Raw genomic sequence first — 20,931 nt, 5'->3', positions numbered from 1 at the left:
GTGGGGAAAGTGGGTGATGCACATTGAGGAGGGCACCTGTTGGGATGAGCACTGGGTGTTGTATGGAAACCAATTTGACAATAAATTTCATATTTTAAAAAAAGAGAAAGAAATATATTTCCATCTAAGTCATTTCATTTATCTCACTTATTCTACCAGGAATTTCTATGTCTGGTGTGAAACAGATTTTTTTTTTTTCTTTTGAGAGAGAGAAAGAGAGCACAAGCTCAAATGAGTGAACAGGGGAGGGGCAGAGGGAGTGGGAGGGAGAGAATTTTAAGCAGGCTCGATGCTCCGTGTGGAGCCCGATGGAGGCCTTGACCTCACGACTGTGAGATCACTACCTGAGCCAAAATCAAGAGTCGGACGTTTACCCGACTGAGCTACCCCCGTGCCCCTGATGGAAGTAGATGTCTAATTTCGCGAGCAGGTTTTGGATTAAAGACAACTGGATAACATTCTAGTTCTGCCTCTAGTTCTGCCACGTGACCCTGGGAAAAGTGTTTCCTTTCTCTGAGCCTCAGTGTTCCCGCCTGTAGAAAGGGCATAGGAGTAACACTCATGTCATGATGTTTTTATTTACATAAAGTGCTAGTGCTGTCTGTCATCCCCTGAGCACAGTACACGCTTCAAGCAGATGCTCAGAAGTGCGCTCAGGAGTGATGCTCTCTTTTCTACCCTCCTCCTAACAACATGAGTTATTTTCTGTGACTTATTTCTTATATGCTCATTTGTTTAATGTTTGTCTTCTTAATACACTGTGAGATCCATTTTGTTTGGTTTTCTGATCCATCTTCAGAACAAAGAGCCCAGCCCACTGTAAGTCTCTCTATAAATATTTGTTGACGAGCTGGAGGAGTACTTCCTCTTCCCACCCCCTAGCACTCATCTGTGCCAGCTAATGGATGCCTTGTTAATTCATGATTACTAAGTACAGTCTTAGGTGTAGGACTGACATAATTTTATGCACAATTTCTGGAGGAATCAGCAAGGGCCAAAGTTATAAAGAAACTTCCAAAGTCCCTGACACAGAAAATACCCTAATACCACAGCTACTATCTCACATGCACCACCCGTGGTATCTGAATGATCAAACACCATCTGTCCCCCGGGGATCCCTTCCCGATTCTAGAACTCAACAGAGTAGCAAGTCAAGTTACCTTGGCTAAGGTCATCATGGGACTGAGTGTCGTAGCCATGTCTTTTAGGGAGACAGTTGTGTGTTTATTGCATCGGGGCGGCAGTGGGAAAAGTATAAAAGAAATATAAACGGGTTAACACTTCCCCTCATTCCACAGAGGCAGGATTATAGGAGTGCCCGAGCCCTCACTACCACATGGAAACCAGTCAATCCCAAATAAGGAGTAACTCAGAAATCAAGGAGAACATGGGGGATGATGATAAATGTTTCTTTCATAGTTAAATATCAGCTACGAAGCTGGATTGGACTTCTGCCTATCTCTCAACACTAAACCAGAGAAAGAAATTTATGAAAAAAGAGCGAGAGAGAAAGGCAAACCACCACCAACAGCGCTACTTTGGGCTTGGACTGGCTGTAGCATGAGTCATTAGTTTTCCCGAGGAATGATCAAGAGTGTCATTAGGATGCATTAAGCATCATCTAACGGGGCATGGGGAGTGCAGGGGGAGGACAGGCTCTCTCTGCTATTGCATAATCGATGCAGATTACTCCAACTTGCTCACCGAACAGCCTCAGCCCATTAGCGCCAGACCTGTCTCTCACATTCAGTGCTTCACCTCCTTCCTCACTCAGTTCCTTCCTCTGGGGATGGAGACCTATTCTCAGAGTGGAGAGGGAGCCCCAGGCCTCCCAGGGCAACCGCATCGTATTCCTGGGCGCTTCTGACTTAGGGACGATGGGGGGTGGGGGGGGGAGGCAAAAGAGCACTGAAGGACCTTTCTAGCACTTATTTTACCAGCAAATTATTGGGGACCTGGATGTCAGGCTTGGCTTTGGCATCCGGCTGCCCCTTTCTTTCATCCTCCTGTTTAAATCCCGCCCCGCAGCGCCCCCTGCCGGCCTCAAGCTGCCTAGTCCCTGCCACCCCTCAGCTCAGGCCCCTCGGCTCCCCCTCCCTCCCCCATCTCCCTATCTCATTTTCTGTCCCTTTAAATGAGGTCACCCTGACGGAATGAAGGACACGAGGCTCAGAAGAGGTCAGACATTAGCACTGCTCTAACTGCACTACTGCTGGAACTGGGCACACCCATCCATCACTGGCTCCACTACTCCATTAGGCCTCCCATGAAATATGCCCTCCTCTGAATCGCAGAGCCATACATCTCCCGGTCTAGACACCTTCCTGTTGTGTGAAGATCAATGCCGCTCGGTCATGCATCATGTGTCATCCAGTAGCCCTCACTCTAATAACCGTGTCTATTCTCTGGTCTGCAGTATAAATTATGGCACTGAGAAAGTACTATATTATTCAGCAACCTTGGTCACTAATGGATTATTGGGTTTATTGGTTGATAATGTGAGCTCCCTTTCTTTCTTGCTTGCTTCCCCCCCCCCTCCCATTTTTGGCTGAATCTCACTTTTACGTATTTCTTTCTATTTTTATGTTATTTGGCTCAGCTTTGAGTGATGGCTGTTTTCCACCTCTGTCAACATACTCCTGGATGAAACCCCTAAAATGACGGTCCTCTAAAAGAAGCCCAATTAGAAGGAATTCTCTATGGTCACCTATTAAATAATGGACCGCGTCCAGTGGCAATCATCTAGGCTTCTATCTCCTGAGGTTTCGGTTAAGGTGTCTTTTTATTGAAGGGCAGTTTTTGAGATTCAAGTTCAGGATGGGCACGCAGGCTGGGGCTCAGTGTCACAGGCCTTGTCCCCCCGTGTTTCTACACCTTTGATTACTTTCATCTGCTACTGCTAGGTGCTGACAGTTTCTACCATAACACTGGCTTTCAGTGTTTCCTCCTTGGATAACGGGTGAGGGAGGCAGAGCTCAAGTAGACAGAAAGGAGGAAAACACAATTCTAGCAAAAAATTCTGAACGCAAAAGTTGACCATCGGAGACATATTAGCTCAAGGTAAAGAGCTGGTTTTCAACTCTCCAGCTTTTTGAGGGCATTAAAACTCTATGTTAAAAAGTGGTAACATTTCATGAAAGAAGTTTTCACTCGAGAGCTGTCCACAGATAGGCTTGGCTTCCCGGAAAAAGAAAGAGTTCCTTGTCACCAGAATTCGAGCAGAGGGCGGCCATATGCCAAGCATAGCGTGAGCGGGACACTCACACATCTGAGGACAGGGTATTGGAGACGGTGCTTCAAATCTCATCCAGATTTTGGGTTTGGTATTTGTATGGAAAGTGGCGTTATTTTGATAAATAATTAAGGAGAAATCATCTTAAGTCATAATAAATACTGGGGAGATTAGGTCAACCATAGAGATCGTGAAGACCTCCTTTTGGCACATTACTTCCTCTCTGGGCTACGGGAAGTCTACCTGGGAAATACTTGTCCTAACGCCAGTTTTCTTCATCTTCTGCTTGCTTGGGCTTGTGAACACGCCCACCAATTCAGAGTTAAGACTTGCATGGCCTTCCCTCAAAACTTGAATGACCTGGCCGTATTTCCCAGGCTCACCTGAAGCCCGAGTCCCCTTGAAAAACCCTTTTTCTGACCTCAGAGCTTTTTCTAGCCCTTTCAGTCCCCACCCCCCCCCCACCCTCCCCCTGCTGGGGTCTAAGGAGTCCAGGAACGGAGAGCTAGCTAGGGCTCCACACCACGTCAGGGCCTGAGACCCCAGACGTGTTTGATTTTTATGTTGCTGGCCTTGTGTTTTTTGTTTGTTTGTTTGTTGTTTTTAGTAGGCTTTTTTTTAAGAGCAGTTTTAGATTCACAGAAAATTTGAGCCGAAAGTACAGAGAGTTCCCATTTACCTCCTTCCTGGCCCCCCCCCCCCCCCCTGTTTCCCCTATCATTAACTTCTTGTGTTAGTTTGGTGCATCTGTCATGATTAATGAGCCAATATTGATACATTATTATAAAGCAGAGTGGATAGTTTACATTAGGTTTCACTCTGTGTTGTACATTCTATGGGTTTTGACAAATATATCAACTGACCATTACAGTGTAGTACATAATACCAAGAAGCACCATTTCTGGGTCATGTGGTAAGAGTCTGTTTAGCTTCGGAAGAAACCAACAAACTATCTCCCAAAGTGGCTCTTCATTTGCACTGCCACCAGCAGTGAACGAGGGTTCCCTTTGCTCCATATCCTTGCCAGCACTTGGTGTTATCACTGCTTTGGATTTTAGCCATTCTACTAGGTGTGCCGTGAGATCACGTTGTCATTTTTAATTTGCAGTTTACTAATGATGTATGATGCTGAGCGTGTTCTCATGGGCTTCCTCGTCATGGTTGTTTGTCTTTTTACGATCATGATCCACATTACTACCCCTTCTAATCAGGCCCAGGTCTTACCTTGGGGAAGCTAGCACACGAAGCTGAGAGAGGATGTTGGTGGGAGAGGGGCAGGGAGAGGACAAGGAAGAATGCGCGGGTACCTAACACAGGCAGGACAACTCGGTACGCTTTTTATTTAGTGTTCCTTTTTCAGTGTCACAACAACGCTGCTGGGGAGATAGTCCTATCCTCTTCTTATAAATCAGGAATCTTGGGGTGCCTGGGTGGCTCAATCGGTGAAGCGCCTGACCCTTGTTTTTGGGTCAGGTCATGATCTCATGGTCCGTGAGTTACAGCCCCGCACCGCGTTCTGTGCTAACAACGTGGAGTCCGCTTGGGATTCTCTCTTTCTCCCCCTCTCTCTCTGCCCTTCCCCTCTTGCCCTCTCTGTCTCTGTCTCTCTCGCTCTCAAAATAAATAAACTTAAAAAAATAATAATAAGTAAGTAATCTTAAGTTCAAGTTGAGTAGTTTACCTGAATTACAGTGTCTAAGTACTAAGGCTGGCCTTTGGACTCACGTTTATCTTTCTAGGCCCATCTGCTCTCCCCTGTAAGCTGCGCTGCCCCAGCACATCTGTCCTCGCGTCCTTGCTTCCCCTCACACCCCCTTCAGGGTGCCGTAGGTGCCAGTGAGAAGGTGGCAGACACAGACGGATGGTGCAGAACCCGCAATGTGGGGCACACAGGGCCGGCAGATTCCCGCGCTGGAAGGGGGAAGGGAAGCCATTCAACCTGTAGCTTCTCTATCGCATCTCTGAGCAATTAGCCCCTAGAGCCTGGTCCGAAGGGCTCCGGGCTAGGGTGACGGGGTAAGCTGGAAAAGAGCATTTTCCCCATGCTTTGCCCCACGCTCTTCCCCCAAGAAAGCCAGTGCTCAGGTAGGGTCCATGCTGCTGCCTCGCGCGGCCCAGCCCTCCAGGCACATGACGCCAGCCCACCCCCAATCAGCCCTGAAGTCACAGGGGCAAAATACCATTGCCCAAAGAAGAATCAACAGGGGCTGTCTTTGGTCGCCCGGGCACCCTCCTCAGCTGGAAAAGGAATGGTCTGGAAATACCCCCAGAAGACTCCTGAAAGAGGAAGGCAGCCTGCCAGACTGGCCTGGGAACCAACCACAGCACCCCGTGCTCCCCAGGGAAGACCGTCTCCCCATTCGTTCCTGCTGCCTCACGGAGCCTGGCACTGAGTTGTTGTTTTTGCCGACACTGTGTTTCCTTAATTAGAAGATGTCAGGGTTCCTCAGTCTGTGGCTCGGAGTTGGGATTTCCTAAAGAAGGACAGGTATGCCTACCTGGTGGGAGGACCTCAGGGTGAGGGGAGGAAGAGAGGGGCCCTGAGGCGGCACGTCCTAGGGGCCCCACTCAGGCATTCCAGAGGTCTGATCATGGTCCTCAGGCCTTTCCGTGCCTCGGCTTCCCCTCCTATAAAAGTCAGGAAACCAGCCCCACCTAAGTCCGCCTCCGGCTCTCCCACCAGAACCACACGTGTCACACTGCTTGCACTTCTCAGAGGTGACAAACAATGTCAGTGGAAACTACTTCCTACAGGGGAGCAATTTCTGTTTACATATGTGATGCCCACCCCCTGCTGAAATGCCGGCCGCCCTGTGGCCTGGCTGGATTATCAGGAGAATGTCACAAGGTATGGTTTCCACCCTCTGCCAAGGCAACAGATTTGCCGCCTGCTCTGAGGACAAATCCTTTACCACAGGTAAGCCCTGGCATGGGTTCTTGGAGGGAAAGAAAAAAAAAAAAAAAAGGAGGGGGTGGCTGGCCCTAAATCAGAGCCTGAGAAGCAGCGTTAAGCAATTAAAGCAAAACAACCTGGTTACAAGCTATGGAGTGATGGGTCAACACAAAACCTCTATATTCTCCTTAATCTCCGCCCCTGAAGGAAGCAAATGAACAGAATCGTGTTCCAGTAAAAGTAGAAGCATAGGGGAAATCGGTGACAAAGTGTCCCTGCTACACTTAAGCCACAAAACGAACTAGGCATCTAGTCCTGAAACAGCGCTGCTGGAGGAGGTCCGGGAAAAACCAGGGCCAAACAGAGAGTGATGCTCCCTTTCACACACCCGTGCCACCTGCTTCGAAGGGGGCCGGGGCTGTAGCTCCCCCTCGCAGAGCCCCGAGATGACTACAGGGAGAAAAAAGATGACTAGCTGTCGGGGCTCTGTCGCAGGATTCCTCAGCAGCTGTCTGCTCCGGCAGACGGAAGCAGACAGGATGGACAATGGGCTCGCAGGAGCTGTGGGCTGCACCCCTTCCTCTGAGACATACCTCACCCCACCTCTCCTGCCCCCTTGCGAGGCACGGTTTGAGGGTCCTTTAGTCCCACCTGCCGCCGGGTGCATCTGTCTTGCCTCCTCACCACCCATCTCCCAACACCGCCCCTCACGTGCATCAACGACTGGGGGGCAGAAACCAAACAGGCCTTGGAAGAAGACAGATGAAGCTTTAGGGAACCAAGGGCCTGAGCAGACAATGTGGGTTCCTCAATACATTCTACACTACTCAGGAATGAGCTAGACTCACGGAATTATGAGCATGTGGTAGAAAGGAGCTGGACCTGGGGAGAATGAACAGGAACTCTGGGCGGGGGCGGGGTGGGTAAATGAGGGGATGAAGGGATGAAATCCACTTGGAGGGTGTGTGTTTTTTATTAATGTCTCCAAAGGAAGGGAGCAAATTCATCTACGGAACGAGCCTCTTCACCTTCAACCTGACAGGTTGTACTTGTTACCTTGACCATGTGGTCCACCCAGCTCGCCTTGGCCCACAATGTGGCCTGCATGACACACGTGAGGTATTGACTGCAGTGATAGGAAGGAAGAAAAATGAGCCACCTCCACTCCTCCAGCCTCCACCCAGAGCACAGTTTTTTCAGGCCCACATGCAGTCAGTTCACATCTACATCAGAAAGCCAGGGGCAAACTATTCACTGAGCACTCTGGGTTCAAAACCCTGGTTCTAAACATTCCCAGCTTCGTTCTGGATCACAACATTTTCCCTTTAATTGAACTTTCTCAGGGCGCCTGGGTGGCTCAGTCGGTTGACCATCCGACTTCAGCTCAGCTCATGATCGCGCAGTTTGTGGGTTCGAGCCCCGCGTCGGGCTCTGTGCTGACAGCTCGGAGCCGGGAGCCTGCTTCGGATTCTGTGTCTCCCTCTCTCTCTGCCCCTCCCCTGCTCGTGCTCTGTCTTTCTCTCTCTCTCTCTCCCGCTCTGAAAAATAAATAAACATTTAAAAATATTAATTGAACTCTCTCTCCTACAAATTCCCACACTAAAAGGTGCTATTTCTGCCATGTGTCTCAGAGAAAAAGAGTCAGGCCACTGGATGGACAAAAGTGTGTGTTGGGTTCATATCTCCCGCGGACTTCATGTTGTCCCCTTTGCTAGGTTACCGTCAATACCCCAGGACTAAATAAATAATAGAAGTAAATAATATTTGGGTAAGTCCTAAGCCTAGAATAGTAAATGCACACACACACACACACACACACACACACACACACACACAAACCTCTTCTTCCAGAAAAGAACATAATAATAAAGACAGGTATTTCAAGAAAACTATCCTGGCAACCTTGCAGCCTTAGGTTATAAAATGAATCAGGAATGTAAACTGGAGGTGTGATTGCCTCTGAGAGGTATGTTGTACAACCAAACACTTAGTCTTGTCATCCATTCCTGTCCCCGAGTTAGACAGACTCATGGTGCTCTGGAAAGCATGGAATTCTGGGAGCTCTGGCCAAGGCTGGCCTGGATTCCAATCCCAGATCTTATCATTACTAATTGTGTTCCCTTGGGCAAAAACCTCGAAGACCTTCAGCTTCCACAATTGTGAAACAAGGATAGCAATGTCTAACAATTAAGCTATGATGCTAAATAGATGGTTGTTGTGGGGATAATAATGTTAATCATCACTATCATCATTAATAGCATCATTGTCTGCTCTGACACTCTTTCAAACGAGAGACAAGGAGGCTCGCGATTGAGATTTTAAAGAAATGGCACAGAAAATAGAATCTCTCCCCAGAGCTTGGACTTGCCTCCGTTCAGTCCCAGCTCTCGGAAATAAACCCCAGGATGGGAGGAATGAGCGCCTCATAAAGAATGTTAATAAACAGAACTACAATTGCAAAATTCACACAAATTAGACCAAAAAATGCAAAAAGACATAGAAATACAGAGGATCTCCCTTAGTCAATGCTGCCAAAAATGCTATTATGTATTCACCCAACTGGAGTTCCTTCTAACAAACTGCCACTGAGCATATGGCTACCTTGGGCATTTTTTCATTATCCCAGAGTGTGTCTGCAGTCCCATGTCGGTAAACTCCATCTGTATCTCTGTCAATGGAAGAAATTTCCATCAGGAAATATCAGCAGGAATCAGGGGAAAGACCTTTCCAATTTACTGAGATCGAAGGAAGTGACTGCAGGGTTCCCCCTCTCCCGCCTCCTCTTTTCCCCAACCCCAGCCAAAAAATGTCTTGTTTTCTTTCCCAAAGATTATCCCATCACCCTCCACTGCCTGCTCAGGGGGAGTCTCTGGATGGTCCCCAGGCACGAGGCGCTCCACATGATGGACAAGCGGTATTCTGGGTCACCGAGGCCCTTCCACTCCCACGTGACCGGAATAAAGGGCAGAGCAGGTAAAAACGGACCCCTCCGCCTCGTGGAAACTGACCCAAGGGAACGCACGAGAAATTGCTCTGCGTGTGTAGTTGTTGCAGCCGGTGTCATTTTAACCTCTTCATTCTGCATAGCACCCATCGGGGACAAAATTTGGGGCAGGTCTGAACATCAAAGGCAGCAATGGCTACGCCTCTGCGGGCAGGGCAGGCACGCTTGCTTGGGGGGTGGGCTCCTGGGCCAGGCAGGTGGGGCGGGAGAGATAACAGGAATGCCATGTTGAGCTCACCCCTGTGTGCCGCTCAGTGTGGCCACTGATATGTCGGCTGCATTGTTGAACGGTGTGACCCTTGCGTCCATGCTGCTTCCTCTAATATTTTAACTATAGACTTAAACAACCAACATGTCAACCGACCAGCTCAAAGTCAAGTATTGAATAGACGCTACTTTTAGAAAATAGACTCGGAATGCAGAACTGCCTCCCTCCCAGCTCCCCTCACTCTCTATGCACCGAACAGGCGGAGAGTGGGGACAGAGGCCAAATGGATTGTATATCGACATTTCCGGAGATGGTTTCTCTGTATACACATATGTCAATTTATATGATGTATTTATTTTAAAATTTACTTACAGGCGGATTTGTATGAAGGATCTACTTAAGACCCCAATTAACCATGTCAGCATTACAGCTTTCCATCTACCTGAGAAAAATGCTGTGGAAAAACTCTCACCATTTTAACAACCCCATTAATAACACAGGCCTCATTTGGGTAGTATTTGCGGAAGAGAGTCTCATTGATTAAAGGCCCTCCAACCAATTATCTTTGGACTTCATAGAACCCATGAGTAAGTGAAAACTGATTGCAATTCTCTCTGAGCCAATACAATGGAAAGAAGACACTTGGAGTTGGCTTTTGCAAGCTTATCTCTTTGAAAAATATGGAGCCCGGAGACAAAGTGACCTAGTCAGTGACAGTGCGCATTTATGTATCCACATCGGTAAGTTCCCAGCGACAAACGATGTCACAGGGGTCAGCCCCCACCTTGGGCGGCGTGTAGCCTATGAATGGGGGTGGAAGGCAGGAAGAACATCAAACCAAACCACAGTGAAGACACAGCTTCTGCTATCAGCTCAGCCTGCACAGAGGCACAGACTGGAACACTGACTACCGCTGTCCTGACCCAAAGCAGAACCTATCTTTTTTCCCCACTCCCTCCGCCATTTTGGCTGAATAACATGAAACCGGTCTACCTACCTAGCTACCCATCTATGTACCTGCCCTATCTATAAGATGAGAGATATAAATGCATTTCATTTTTATTTGTTCACATCCTGCTCCCTTTATGAGGTCCGGCTGTCCTGTTTTGGAAATTACTTCACCTTCCTCTGAACAGCCCCAGTACCCTCTGTCTGCAGCCTTTGATACACGAATCTATCTTTCTATCTTATGTTACATTCGCTGATATTCATGTCTTACTTCCGTCGGTAGAATATACCATTTCTTGAGGATAAAGATCTGTATTCCTTCTCTCTGTCTCACTCTCTCTCCACAGCACCTAATTTTGTTTATCTAGAAGGTGCCCAATAAATGGTGAATGAATGATGGATGAATAAATAACTTAGACTACATAAATACAACGTTTCACTTATAATATGGAAAAGCCCATGTTCCATTCATTCAGGTAAGATGTGCGGTCCGATAGAGAGAGGTTGGCCGGGGCGTGCGTGGAAAAACAAGTATCAGGAGCTCAGAGAGAAGAAACCGCAAAATTCCAAGCTCTCTTCTATCTGCAGATTCCCCTTCTCCTGAAATTACTTCTTGCCACAATGATATAGGGCTCACCCTGCTCACTGGGATACACAATCCATCTTCAGAAGCCTGTAGTCACAGGAAAAAGGGGAGAGGAGGAAAAACAATTCCCAAGTACATTTCACCGTTGGTTTTGATCCCCGGCCAAGGCCTTCCACCTGCAGAGATCTCCCAACTATCACATTCCTACTGCTCTGGCCGATAACGAAGATAATTGTTTCATCCACTTTGTCAAAGCTGAAATGAAAAGAGGGCAGAGCAAAATGATGCCGTCGTAAATCACGGGGCTGAGACAGGAAAAGAGGGACAAGATAGCGACTTCATTAAGGGTTATGTATTGTGCCATTAAGTTGGCGGGGGGTCACCTTTCATGTCACACTGGCCTCCGTGATGCATTGCCAGCTCTTCTTTCCAATAAAATTAAACGGAGATGTAAAACTGATTAGGGCCATGTTTGCTTCAGCCCGTGGCAAAGGGAATGGTACAGGGAATAATTGATATAAGATTGCAACTGATGCATAATGGCAGCAATTTCTCTTCCTGGTCATTTCATTGCTGACCTTGCCCATTAAAATAAGCCCAGCTGCCTCAGAGAAAGAGACACTTCATTTCCCATCACCCGGCAACCCTACGGCAGCCCCGGTCCCCCTGACCACTGGCCCTCACCAAAACAACAGAACTAGAAATTCTGTGAGCTAGAGTTTGGGGGAGGGGGGCGGGTAGCTGGTTCACACAGTTATGCATCGTGGAGCCTCGATGCCAATGTTAACACTTGTCTGAACTCCTTGACTTCCCAACGGGCTGCAGGCGATTCTCCACCAGCTTTTAGACACCGCCATGCTGAAAACCAGATTGTTGGCCTGCTCGGTCTGAGCCTCAGACTCACAACACCAGGACTCCTCTGTGTGTTCTCTGTCACTGCTGAGATACCGAAGCTGCTACAGACTTGAGATGGACTGACTTTATCCTCGCAATCCCAAATTCTGCGTTATGAATGCTTTATGAACTCAACAATGTAGACAACCTCCATGGGACCAAACTCTACCCATCGGTCAGTCAACAAACCATTATTGGGGTCCATGAGGCACCAGGCTATAAACACTGAGAAAAGGGTGGTGAGCCAGGCAGCCATGCTCCCGCCTTCACAGGGCTCACAGTCAGGTGGTACTTTCGAATGGACTAATGGCAATAGTTCCCCTCGGGTTGAATGTTTACCGTGAGGCAAGCGTGTTCTGTGTCACTTACATGTATTAACTCAGGAGATCTTCGTAACAACAAGAGAACGGTTTTTACTTTATCTTCATTTTACAGATGAGGAAACAAGGGAATACAGAGGCTCTATACTATGCCCTGGGGCACATGGGGACATAAATACTAGAAGCAGGATTACAGAGGCTGTGAGCTGAAGCCAGGAACGAAGCCGGAAGGAAAATACCTTCTTACTATTTCCTGTTTTTTCTCTAGCCTTGCCCCACCCCTACCAAGTCGCTGGTATGTTTTATTCAGCCTTGAGAAGAAAGAATATGTCTTTATCGAATGGAACTCCCTGCTCGGTTTCTGTGATCCTACAGATTAGGACTGCCAATGAAACAATGCCATTTCTATCCCAGTTAATCAGCATTTTATATCACGTGATCTAGGATCCTATAGGGTTTTCTTCCTATTTATTTCACTTGATGGCTGAAGTTGGAATGTTGTGGCACATATAGGAAAATGGGCAATGCTTATCTCTCCAGCACTCAAGCTGTATATCCGAACCTACTGTTGGGATCAAGATGATGGCAAGTAGTAGAGAAAAAAATACTGGCAAAAGGGGCCTCAGGAAACCGCTTCAGCCATGGCTGTGATCTTCCCGGCGTTACTGGCTGCCTCCGTAGTCTCAGCCTAGCAGAAGGGGAGGAGACAGCAGGATTCTATGATTCTCTCGCCATTGTCTTGAGCCAACGAAACACACATGAAAAACACACGATGTTTTTGTCTTGAGGCAATGAAAAACACACATAGCAATGAAACACACATGTCAATATGACTTCATTTTCATATTCACTAATACACATATGACCTCATTGTCCCAGCAACCTCCCCAAGCAGGGGAGCGAGATCTCTTTTTCCCAGACTCATTTACCAGGCTTTTGCAACCTTGATCTCTCTGTTTATCTGTCTGTCTGTCTTTGCTGCACCACTTCCTCAACTCTGATGGGGTCCAGGGATTGCAGCAACTCTGAGTGGGAAGACTGAAAGTGACAAACAACAGACCCTCTGCCAAAAAAAAGTGATTAGACCAGAAATGGACTAAGTTAAACCAGACTAGTTCCACCTACCACATCTAACCATGACCCTGCACCTCAGGAAGGAGGTAAAGGCTTTGTATAAGGGAAGACACATTTGTATAAGGCAACGGTGCACATTTCCCACTTGATGACTCAGGCAATGTGGAATGAGAGACCCCAGCCACCCACCCACAAACAACAGATGAAAAACACACGCTAAGCAAGTAGAAGCCTGTCATTTCACTCCTCCTCCTCTTCCTCTCCTGCCCACCCCCTCCGTCTCCTGTGCTGGACCCCAGGTCCCTTTGCCGGACAGCCCAGTGGTCAACTTTGTCAATGTCGGAGTGAGGAAAGCAAGACATGACTCCTGCCGCAATGGGACACCACTGGATGTGAACTTCCCTGTGGCTCCGGTTTCTCCACCCCCAGAGGCGGCGAGAGGAAAACCTTTTCTTCGCCTCAGCCACTTCAGTAAATAATTTTTCATTTACACGGCACATCATAGCTTACACAGCCCTGCAGTCATTAAGGATGGATGATCCCTGTGACACTTTCGCGAGGTGAGTGCTGTGATCCCCACTTTCCAGAGGAGAAAACCCAGGCTCAGGAGGTACCCGAGGCCTTTCGGCACTTAGGTCACAGAGCCGCCCTGGAGAGATGCAGAGAATTCCCATTACTCTAGGGGAGAAAAAGCAAATTTGCCGAAATGCGGTTTGTGCGGGAGCGATCATGTCGCACCAGCCTCCCCGACCCCGTAACTGGCCAAGGAGACAGGTGTGAGCCTCTACCTCTCACCCCCGCCCCACACCTGCCTTCAGTGTTCTCAGGAAGCTGGGACCTGGCTGTCCTTCCTTCTGTGCTGGCTGGCAGGACCCACCTGAGGCGGCCCCCGACGGCAATGCCCACGGCCAGAAGCTACTGGGGGCCAATGGCTTCCACCGCTCCCTTAGAAGAAATAAGATGAGTGGGAGACGCCAATTGTTAATATCCTCATTAAGGAAATAGTAATTATCCTTACCTTGAAGCAGGTCCTGCACAAAGCAGGCCGGGACTGGGCTCACGGGCTCACTTGTCCTGGAGCAGTGGTGCCAAAGGATGGCAGCCAGGCTTCCCCTGTCTCTCTACTCCAGTCCAATTGATATCTGTGTGAACAAAGGGTGGCCTCGTGGCAAAAAAGACAAAAACAAAAACAAAACAACAAAACAACAACAACAAACAGTTTAAGGAAGAAAATAGTAAGAAAATGCCTAAAGTTGGAGAATTCATCTGAACAAAACAGATGGGAGCCTCATGACAAGCAATGCCTTGAAGGAAAACAAACTTTTATTGTTCAGTCAACAAACACAAGCTTTTACTCCTAGCAATGTTCTAGGCTGGAGGGAATGGAAAGGTGACTGAGATGTTCCTCTTGCCCTGAAAGAGTCCTACTCAGTGTCCCTCGACACCTGCCGGGAGAGAGTTACTGTACCTCCGTCGTGAGCAGACGCCTGCCCCGTGCCTCCTGGTGAGAGCTGGGGCCAGAAAGAATGTGGAGAAACAACTGGAATCTTCACAAGGCCTTTCTCACCAGTATTCCCTGAGCCAACATGGTGCCCAATCCTGGGCCTTCTCCGGGGCCTTGTTTAAGTTGCCTAAAATGATCATGATCCATGAGGCCAGAGTCTGTCCTGAAACCAGGCGTTGCATTATCCAACTGTGTGCTGTCCACAGGCCACCTCTCCTCCCCAGCCCTCAGTTTCCCCTCAGGGCTGGACCTCAATCATGGGTTTCAGGTTACATTCCGAGTTGCCCTAAGATTCTGTTGAGGCACAGCAACACCCACCACGGCTTGTGAGCAGGCTGAGGGGTGGCCTCCGAACCTCCCAGACACTCAACTCTGTTCGTCACCCTGGCTAGAGTGTGGCTTGCATTTGGAGAAAGGGATTTTTTTTTGGGGGGGGGGGGAGGGTAACACAACAAAAGTTGGGAAACAACTTTTGAAAACCACTGAGGAGGTTATCTGAGGTACTTTCCAGCACCTAGCTTTTGTGACATGATTATTTTCTGTGATTAAATGTTGACATATAGGATTCACTCTAACGGCCAGTCAGATCTCTCCAAACTTCCCTTACCTTCTTCCTGGGAGTGTCCTTCAAGGAAAATAGCAGAGGCAAGCCTTTCAGCCTCCCGGCCATGTAATTAACCACTATTTACCCATTTGGCAAATATTTACTAAGTAACTACTATGTGCCTGGGCCAGCTATTGAGTTAGCTTCCTCCCAGGAATCGGGTGATGAGGAAACTCCCCACGGCCTGGACTTCAGGTCAGACTGACCCCGGCTCCAGCTCTGGCTCATTATCGCTGTAACCGCAGGAGGCGGCTCGACTCTTTCCGAACCTTAGTGTCTTTAAAAATAACATTGCGACATTATTGCTAAAAGTGCAGCGTGGAGTGTGTGAAAACACTTAACACATAGTAAGCGCTCACAGAATGTCAATGATTAGTGCTTTTATTGAGTTGAATGGCTCATTGTCTCTCACCTGACTCCAAAGGTACCCTTCCCCTCCATCCTTTCCTTCTACCAGAGGGATCTTGCTTCATCCCCTGATTTCCTATTCATGCTTTAAGGCAAAATTCAAATGCCATCTTGCCTGTGAAGATTTTCTTAATTCTCAGAAGCAGAAGGAAGTTTCCATATCCCAGTGCATACTTCTGTTTTCCCAAGGTAGCCCTTAATGCCTTGTATTCACTCATTATTCAACAAATATTTGTCCAGTGACAACCAGGTGCCAACCCTGTCCTTACACGCACTCAATTGCTTGCTTGCAAATCCCTCCACACCCAGAGAATTTGGGAGAGCAGGATCCCTAAAGCATTCAGCGGCCCAAGGGGTTCATCCAAGGTGCTTACGATGAGTTTTCTCAAAGAATGGGTAACAGGTGAATCTGTAGCTATGCTTAGATCTCTAGATCGACCGGATCGGAGGTCCAAGAGCCTTCTTCAAACCGTGGGCTGAGAATCCACAAAGAGAGGCTGGCAGAATGGTGGGTTGACTCTCACAATCTGTCTGCTGTATCATCCCAGCCCTCGGCTCTGTGCTCTCTACTACCTATATCTGCCGTTAGAAACCAAGGCAAAAATAAGGGAAAAGCAGAAAAGAGAAAAGAAGACACGGCTGTATTGTAAAAGTTAATAAAATGTCTAACGTCGAAAATTCAACGAACTGCTAGAGGCCCATGGAGACTCAGAGAACCCTGGGAAAACGTCACATACACACGCTTGGGCCCTGTGGCCACCTCAGCCGCTTGGATCAGGCCCATGGACAAGCCCTCAGGAGAGGCTGCGGCTCCAGACTTTTTCCAAGAGGATATTAGCAAGGATTTATGTTTCTGCTCAAGCCCCTCTCACCTTGTAGCATTTGGAAAAGACGTCAGAGGAGCCAGCCCAGGCCACAAGGGAATAGCAGCAAAAGTGGGGAAGGAACAAAGGGAGCTCGCTGACAGGCGACCGGCCTTCTCCCGGGAGGGCTTCCTCCTCTCGTGCTCCTCTGCCATTTATGGCAAAGCCAAGGAACAAAAGAAACGCGAATGGATTAAATGGCTGAAGTGTTAAAATCGCAGAATCACATCATCAGCTTGTGGCCTTGTCCAGAAGTTGGTGCTTATAGGCAGAGACATAGGGAGAGCATCCAGCGGGATCACGAGGCTGGTGCAGGCCCCAGGTCAAAGGTCAGCTCTTTCCGAGGGCTACGGTCCTCAGGGAAGTGTGCACACACGTTGCCGGTGGTCGTGGGTGTCCACAGTCCTGTAGACCCGTGCAGCCAGACTACTGTGCCAGGTTTGCTAGGTTTCCAGGGTCCTTCTTAGCTGAATGACACCTGGTGGTGAGTTAGGGAGAGCCAAAAAGGGGAAGAGGAATGAACCCAACATTCCCAAGGTGGCTTGAAGCTGAGCAAACCCGGAACCCCCAGAGCAGCTCCCCTTTGCCCAAGAGAGATGTCTTAGAAGAAAGAGCAGCCATCGAATGTGACATTGGAGAGCCGTTCTGAGTGTGCAGAGGAGTGGGTGCAAAGAGCTCTCTGCCCATGCTTTCTAAGGGGAAGTGCTGCTCAGCAGAAGATTCTTGCCATATCCTTCAAATCAGAGATGGCATCCGTACTTCTCATCCAGCCAGAGCCAGTGCTACACAGGGACTTGAATGAATGAATGAATGAGTGAATGAGTGGGTAGATGCATGAAATCAGAGTGAAAGATGTTCTGGTAAAAAGCATGAGGGTAGGGATGTTTGGGTGGCTCAGTCAGTTAAGCACCCGACTCCGGCTCGAGTCACGATGTCACAGTTCATGGGTTCGAGCCCCTGGTCGGACTCTGTGCTGACAGCTCAGAGCCTGGAGCCTGCTTCGGATTCTGTGTCTCCCTCTCTCTCTCTCCCTCCCCCGCTCATGCTCTGTCTCTCTCTCTAAAAACTAGATAAACATAAAAAAATTAAAAAAAAAAAAAAACAAAACATGACTGCTGAGTAGGGAATGGAGAAAAGGGGAGGTAGGAGGGGCCAGAGGAGCTGGATCCCCTGAGCTGAAATGGTACATTTACAGTCACTTACTGATTTGCAAGACCCCTGGGCGCTCAAGAGACCTAAGACAGGCCTGTCTTCAGGGAGCATCAGACCCGCAGCACGTATACACGTATACACATCATGGTGAACAGAAACAGCGGTCACAGCACAGATAAAACGCTAGCAAGGGGACGCCAGTAAAGGAACAGCTCGGGACAGAATGTAGGCGTCAGCAGGAAATCTCCCCCAGTTGTGAGGGCTTTTTGATTTCAGGCTCCAGCAGCAGGGCAAGGAGGTGCAATGAAGCCCAGCCATCCCCGTGGCCCCGGCAAGAAGCCTTCTCCCCCTCAGGCTGCAGGAGGGGAGCTGGAACCTACCGTTTCCCCCATCGGTCCGCCTCTCCCTGGGCTCCCCTCGCCCGTCTGCCGACTCAGAGAGAGCCGGGCAGGGATAGTGGAGGGATTTTTCTTAATGTCTTTCTATAGACGAGTTAATGTAAAGGCTTTCCAACATAAGCATGTTTTTCTGTTCCTTCTCTCTGACCTTGGCATTTTCTTTCTCCATTCCAGCCTCGGTGCTGTCCTGTGGCCAGGTTTGCCTCTCATTTGTCAATGTTATTATTGAATTTTCAAATGCCAGTAGTACACATAAATCAATGGCTTTCTTCTCCCTACTGGCATCTCCCTGCCACATGTGGTCATTCATTTTTTTAATAAGTCCTCCTCTCCTTTCACCCATTTATAAAAATGCATCTTGTTCCCTCACCACCGTCCATCACTCGGGGAGCCTGGCTATTTGTTGCCCCTGAGTGCTTATTCATCAACGTTTTCAAAAGCAAAATCACTCTTCGCCTCCTGCTCTTATTGTGCCATCAATCTTGACCAGGAGATCAATAAACTTCGCTTCTGCAATTTCCCCCCCCCCCCCCACCTTCCTGAGCTGACTCTCTCCAAAGTGCAGTCTTTTTATTTACATTTTTAACTGATCATCAGCAGAGGGGAGACGGTGGTGTCAGGGAGGCGAAGGGCTTTCATTTGCTCCCGAGGCAGCAATAACCATCCATGCATTGGTCATTTAACACGGTAACCCAGCGAAATTGATACTCGACTCTTCCCTGCCCAGGGTCCACCCGCGTAAATCATAACCTGGGGAAACAAACAAAAGCCCTGCCTGAGCAGTGTGTCTTGTAGGCAGGCGACAGGGGACTAGGTGGAGGGAGTCACCCGCCCCAGCCTCACTGGAGGAGAGGCACACTGGTTTCCAGGAATTTCTTAGCATCATTTTATACGTGTTAAGGGACAATTAAAATGGAAGGATCTAAAGGGGTGAGAAAAGGGCAGAAAGCTGAATTTAAAATGGGCAGACGTATCGGACCAGGCTGACGAAGGGGCCTTGACTTGACTGTCCATTGAATTTCCTCTAGGTTTGTAGACTCACCAAGCTCCTCGGGCTCCTGTCCGCTCTGTTCACGCTTGTATGGAAAGAGCGATCCTCAAATTCGAGGGCCGCATGGGGGCAAGGGAGCTGTTTGGGAAGTCAGAGGCTATTTTTGACCCCACTCTAAAAAGACTTCCTCAAGTCTTAATTAAAACAGGTAAGGGGGGCGGTGCGCCTGGGTCGCTCAGTCGGTTAAGCGTCGGACTCTTGGTTTCAGCTCATGATCTCACGTGATCATGATCTCATGATCTTGAGCCTTCTGCTGGGCTCTACGCTGACAATGTGGAGCCTGCCTGGGATTCTCTCTCTCTCTGCCCCTTCCCCATTCACACTGTCTCTGTCTCTCTCAAAATAAATAACTAAACTTTAAAAAAAATTTTTTTTAACACACGTAAGATAAGGATTACGCAACCCAATATTCAATGAAGACTCAAGCATGGTGTCCATCCTGCGTTGGTTTTCCCACTGCTGTTTCAACTATCAGTCTGCCCTGGGGCTTCTGGGGAATGTGGCTAGTGGGCCTCATCAGGAAGCTTGCAAGGTAACCACTGAGATCTATACGGTGTTCACCGGGCCCTTCCTCCTGCACCTAGTTTCTGGGCCTAATGAGGAATAGCACGGGCTAAAGGAAGTTGGAGAAGAGAATTTCTCCTCTTCGTGTCTGCTCTGCTTCAGTGCTTTCCACACACTATCACGTGGATCCTGAAAACAGCTTGCCAGGTAAGTTTTGTGTCCATCTTTCAAGGACAGGACAGGTCAATGGCTATTACTTAGCTACTGGCCCAAGCCGTGAAATTTGAATACAGATCTATGACTTCAAACCCAGGCTTTTGCAGTGCCTAATACTAACCAAGTCCCCAGGGGTCATCTGACTCTCCAAGGGACGACCTCAACGGGACACTTTGGGGACCACCTGTGTGTGGTCACAGGGCTGGTTCGCAGGAAGTGCAGGGTCCCTGAGGACAGCAGTCCCTGGGGCCCAGCATCTAAGACCCAGCAGGGCTACCAGAGAGAGCAATTTATCAGATGCCAGACGTCGAACCCCGCGCCGAGGTGGGGTGGCCATTGTTCTTGGGGAAGTCCTTCCCCTTTCTGAGCCTTAGCCTCAGCCTCAGGAAGAGGACTTGATAACGCCTCACATCTCGTCGAGATGAGAAATTTCTGTAATTCTTTCAGTGCTTTCCCTGGGATCCTCTGTGCCAGCCAGCAGCCTGCGATACACGGTGCCGACCAGAATGTGGTACCGCTAGAAACCAAGTCCTAACTCTTCTGCTCCGCGGGACCCAAGGGGCCTAGTGATCAGAGTTTGTAACGGGCACTTGACAAGTGAGTGCTGACTTCTCCCTTCAGTGTCCTCAGCTACGATAGGGGAACAATAAGTTTGGTGAAGGCCCTGATTTGGGGGCTTTAGATTTGTGAATTCAGGGTTGTTGTTGTTGTTGTTGTTGTTTAATTTCTTGGAGAAGTAAAATTTTAAAATAAAAATCTGCAACAGATAAAATCCCCTGCACCTCATGTCACGTTGTCACCTCCCCATTTGGCGACATCTGAACCCTGAAATGACTACCCTGACGTCACAGGGTTTTCCCTCCCCAAGTGGAATTAGTCTGGCTACTTGGGCTGTGCCTGAGATCTGGGGGTGAGCTCATTCCCATGGCTGAACTGAGACAGACGGTGAGAGCGAGCTGAGGGGGAAGTAAGTGATGGGCTCTTGGGGTCACGTCCGTGGGACCAATGGGATGTACGGGGCAGCCGGATCCAGAGCTCTGGGCACAGCCCCTGGAAGCTTGCTCAGCCACTT

General features: G+C 48.7%; 1 long non-coding RNA gene across 1 annotated transcript; it reads left to right on the top strand.

Annotated features, from left to right (window-relative positions):
* Positions 1-5,607: 5,607 nt before the first annotated feature.
* On the top strand, positions 5,608-11,455 carry LOC121039197 (uncharacterized). The gene is made up of 3 exons (XR_005794728.1): positions 5,608-5,720; positions 8,955-9,098; positions 9,712-11,455. It is a non-coding gene; the product is annotated as an uncharacterized LOC121039197 (long non-coding RNA).
* The last annotated feature ends 9,476 nt before the right edge of the window (positions 11,456-20,931 follow it).

This window comes from Herpailurus yagouaroundi, unplaced genomic scaffold (genome assembly GCF_014898765.1).
Source record: "Herpailurus yagouaroundi ecotype Mexico unplaced genomic scaffold, PumYag 28, whole genome shotgun sequence".
NCBI classification, from domain to species: domain Eukaryota; kingdom Metazoa; phylum Chordata; class Mammalia; order Carnivora; family Felidae; genus Herpailurus; species Herpailurus yagouaroundi.
This window is presented reverse-complemented; position numbering and strand designations above follow the sequence as displayed.